Here is a 5,396-nt window from a genome sequence, read left to right as displayed (position 1 = left end):
TATATATTCATCTGTTGATGGATGGACACTTTGCACATTTCATTATATATAAATTTTACATTTTAAAAACTGTAAATAAATATTGAACTCTATTGACACACATGCTGAAGTATTAGGGGGAAGTATACTGACATCTGCAATTAAAATATATAAAAAATAAGAAGATTAATAGATGGATAGAGGGATGAACAGATATGTGATAGAGCAAGGAGTGTAAACAGTTATTGATAAAATCTAGGTGATATCAATAGAGTTCACCATAAAATTATTTCATGCTAAAATTATTTCAACTTTGTTATATGTTTAAATTCTTCATAACATAAAATGTTGGTGAGAAAACAGATATCCTAGGCCTCCCAGGGATGAAATTCCAGTGCTAAATCTCCAAAATAAAAATCTAGACAAAAATCATGAAGTCAAAATCATGTTTTCTCTTGCTATTTCCATAGTCTCATCCAACAACTCCCTGAATTGTGCTTCTCTTTTTCATTTTAGACAATTCCATCCCTTCTGGGATTATGGGGGTCGTCAAAAAGAAAACACTCCGGGTCTTTGCAACTGCAATTTTTACTTAAAATGCTGTTTTTGTCTCCTGTGCAAGAGGAAAGACAGACCCTGATTTACCGTTTCTGTATCTCAGTAATCCCACCCAAAATGAGAATGAGCACTGACTAGCTATATTATTTCCAAAAATAAAGTTTAAACAAAAGTCAGAAAGAAAAGAAAATGATTAAAAAGAATGTAGATAAAACTTATTCTCCAATTTTAAAAAAACCAGTGCTCTCTAGAGAAACGGCTGGCTCTAGGACTGGGGCAGGAAATGGAAGATGAGCTTAGAGCATCTTGTAGTACAAGAAAGGAAGTGCTAAAAACAAACAAAAACAAATTCACAGTGACGGGAGGAAGTCAAAGGAACACAAGATGCCTCTGCAAGACTACCCAACAACCAAGGCTAGAACAATGTGAGTAGTAAAATAAAGCTCTATTAGATTATAACCCAAAGTATAAAATATTCATGAACCCATACTGATATAAAGTAAATAATTAATAGATAAATAGGAGGAAAATACAAATCTCTCTTGTCAAAGTATTCCGATTAATTTAATGTAAATATTTACTCCTCAAGGAGGTTGAGCATAACTTTTTATATCTGAAGTGCCTGTAGTGACTTCCTTCCAAAGAGTAGAGTATGGAAAAGGTGAGGGGAGTGAGTAACTTTACAGTGGAGAAACCTGACAAACACTACCTCAGCCTGGTGATCAAGGTCACCATCATCAGTGATAAGTCATGTTGATAGTATCCTGTATAGTAAAGAATTTGACTGGCCTTCATTCATCCCTGGTTCCTGGGAGGAAGATGCCAAATACTTGGAATTTCCCAAGTAATAAGAGTGACCGTTATTCATGAGCCCCTCAGATCATAGAATTTATGCTAATAAGATAGTTCAGGACGGGGGCTGGCATGCCAGAAAGACCAACCATGTGATTAGAGAGCTGGAGATTTTGAGCCAGGTGATATCAACACAGCTCAATCAACTCCATAGAGGGGAGGGGTCCTGGAGACTGAGTTCAAACATGTGGCCAATAATTCAATCCATCAATCATGCCTGTGTAATGAAATCCTAATTCAAAACTCCAGACACCACAGCTCAGAAGAGCTTTCCAGTTGTGAACACATTGATGTGCCAGGAGCGTGACACATTCTGACTCCATGGGGAGAGGACATGAAAGTTTGTGTTTGAGGCTCTCCTTGGCCTCTTCCTATGTGTTTCTTCATTTGGCTGTCCCTGATTTGTATGCTTTATAATAAAGTTGTAATCATAAGTATAGATCTTCCCTGAGTTCCGTAGAGTCATTCTAGGGAATTATCAAAGCTGAAGGGCTTGTGGGAACCCCTGAATGTGTAGCTGGTTGGGCAGAAGTGTGGGTGGCCTGGGAACCCCCAAATGTATGGCTGGCATCTGAAGTGAGAGCAGTCTTGCTGAGGATTGTGACTTTAACTTGGAGTCTGTGCTATTCCAAGTGGTTAGAATCAAAATTGCATTAAGTATTGCAGACACTTAATACGATATATTTAAAATGACATTTAACTTCTGTGGTCCTCCTCCCAAAAACCCATAACTTCAGTCTAACGATGAGAAAAACAAATCCAAGTTGAGGGACATTCTATAATATACCTAATCAGTACTCTCCAAAATTGTCAAAGTCATCAAAAAAAAGGACAGTCTGAAAACTGCCACAGCCAAGACTTGCCGAAGGAGATATGCTGATTAAATGTAATGTGGTATCCTGAAGAGGATCCTGGCGCAGAAAAAGGACGTCATGTAAAAATTAGGGAGACCTGAATAAAGTATGGACTTTAATTAATAATAATGTATCAGTATTGGTTCGTTAATTGTGACAAATGTAACATACTAAGGTAAGATATTTATAATAGGGAAAATTGGGTGAGGGTATATGAGAACATTCTGTACAATCTTTGTAACTTTCCTATAAATCTAAAACTACTCTAAAATAAAAAGTTCATTTTAAGGAAAGAATAGAGGAAAAATCAAAGTGGGTATCTAATAGCCTAGAATACAATAATACACTAAATAAATCAGTAGTTAGTGAGTTTCTGCTAATTGACAGAGTTTAGTTGCTGCTACAACAACTCCAGGAATCTGAAGTCAATTCAACAAATTTTAAATGCAATACTTATTGAGCTATTCTTCCAGCTAAACAAACCTAATTGAATACACTTATTTATCTGCTGCCACTAAAATGTAGAAAGGACATATAAAAGGTATAAACCCACAAGGACAAAGAGAATGGGAGAAAAGATAATAACCAACAAGTGATGTCAACATCTTAGAAGAGGAAGCAGGTAGAACAGCAGCACCTGACCCAGGAAGGCAGAGGCACTGCTCTTTGATGTCTGCAGAGAAGCTTCTTTTACTGGAAGAGACAAAGAGGGCTCAGGACTCCGTGGTGCTAGGCACTGTCGAAGGCAAGCACTTAGGTAGGTGGCTGAAAATATAGGGATTTGTCAAAAGCCTGTAGAATAAGCTATAGATTCCTAGGTTTACTCAGTCACAACCCATACATTTAGGCTATAACACTTTATCCTTCATCCTTCACCACAACACCTTGCAGGCTACCAGAACAATATTCTCAAGAGAAAATCGGCAATAGAGGCTCCAGAATCAGGAAGGCCAGACACAGTAAATGGTGAGGGTTGGGCCTAGGACTGGAAACAGCAGTGATGCCCTGGAACTAATTTGTACCAGCTCACCAGAACTGATTGCTAAATTTTCAGGAATTTTGCAAGCCAGTCGTTAAACAGTGTCATTTAAAAAATTTAAATTATATACGCTTACAACTAAATAAATTGTATTAAAAACAGACATACTCAATATTCAAAGCTTATAACTGCCTAATTATTTTTACTATATTTTACTATTTCCTCGAGGTTGTTTACACCTATTGTGTCTGTATGGTAGAACTACTATGTGATGATGGCAAGCTACTATGTGTATCTTCCCAACTCCACGTTAAATGACATCATGTTGGTAGGCTGAAATTGGCCATGTTGAGAATAATGACACACAGATGTTGGCAAATGCTACAAATCAGGTCTTTTTTTCCCCCTTTCACATAACTAGTTGTTAATATTTAGCAGTACATCACTGACAAGGATTAAGTGAAAGTCTAGGTAGTAAACTGTGGGGCCCATAATCCCTTTCACCCACCCTACTCCTAGAACGCTTGCACATATCTGTATATCCCTTTGATGATTTTCTTTGAAGAAATTTAAAATCCTAAAAGATCTGCAGAAACTGCTATTTTGGGGTCTCAAAAACAAAAAAGCTTGCTCGCTGCCTCATCACCTATAAGGAAGTCCATCCACATACATAAAGCTCCCAATCAACTTTTAAGAACCATTTGCAAATATAAAAAGACAGCCTAGTTTCACCCAACAGTTGAGGAATACCTTTACCCTAAAGACAACAGTGTGGAAAAGGAATTCAGAAGAAATAAAGACAATGCGGGTAGCAGAAGAAAACTTTTCAAAACAATAATTACTAGCCTCTAATTTTTAAAAAATGTTACATTTATGAGACAAGATACATTTCTTAAGACCTAACAGAGAAGAAGAGACCTTGTTAACTAAATACCTGATGGCTTAAATCAATAATTTAGTAGAATGGTTGCGGCTAAAATTGAGGAAATTTCCCAGGAAATTAGAACAGTGAGAAAGGGGATGGGGAAAAGGAAGAGGGGAAAAGGTAAAGAAATGAATCCAGGGGCTCCAGCTAATAGAAATTCCAGAAACAGACGGAGAAAATGAAGAGAAAAACTTATCAAAGGACTATGCTCCAATCAGAAGTCATTTGCCTGCCCCTGACAAAATGGCTAAAATAATGAAAGTGTTCCATTATCTCAGATAACATGAAGTCTGGAGGAACTGGGCCTGGTTTGATGTACTGACTCAATCAACTCTGACAGTCTCAGTATTTTGGCGTTTTGCCTTAGGCTTGTCCCCACTTGACAGTAAGATGGCTATTACAATTTTAAGGTGACAATATGCTCTCTCACAGTCAAATCCAAAGAAGAGAAAAGAGGTAACACAATAAGCCCTTCCCATGCTTGTGGCTTATATTGGAAAATAAAACCATTCCCTGAAGCCTCTCCTTCCCCGAGGATACTTCCTTTATCGTATTGACCAGAAGAAATGTATTACATATTCACCCTTAGTTACAAGGTAAGCTGGAACAGTAAATGCTGCATCTGGCAAACGGAAATGGGATTACCATGATTTGTTTTAACAATCATGATGTATCTATCCTGTAGGTCTGGACACATTGTTGCCCAGATAAAAACGGGATTCTATTAGCAAAGAATATGAAGAGAATGTCTGTTGAGCAGGCAGCTGAGAATGTATTCTATAATATTGCAAGAAAAAAAATGTTAAGAACTTAAGGACACAGATACCCAGGGTGAAAGGATGTATCACAGGTCAATCACAGTGAAAAAAATCAAAAGACTAACACAAAGATTCATCTTCTAAACACTTCTTAAAATCACACTCAAAAGTTAGAAAAGCTGGGCGTGGTGGCTCACGCCTGTAATCCCAGCACTTTGGGAGGCTGAGGTGGGCAGATCACCAGGTCAGGAGTTCAAGACCAGCCTGGTCAACATGGTAAAACCCCGTCTCTACTTAAAAATACAAAAGTTAGCCAAGTGTGGTGGTGGGCACCTGTAATCCCAGCTGCTTGGGAGGTTGAGGCAGGAGAACTGCTTGAACCTAGGACGTGGAGGTTGCAGTGAGCCGAGATCACGCCACTGCACTCCAGCCTGGGTGACAGAGCAAGATTCTGTCTCGAAAAAAAAAAAAGTTAGAAAATTAGAATGGTA

Source organism: Hylobates moloch, unplaced genomic scaffold (assembly GCF_009828535.3).
Source record: "Hylobates moloch isolate HMO894 unplaced genomic scaffold, HMol_V3 SCAFFOLD_16, whole genome shotgun sequence".
In the NCBI taxonomy this organism is placed as follows: Eukaryota; Metazoa; Chordata; class Mammalia; order Primates; family Hylobatidae; genus Hylobates; species Hylobates moloch.
Note: the sequence above shows the minus strand (reverse complement) of the source record.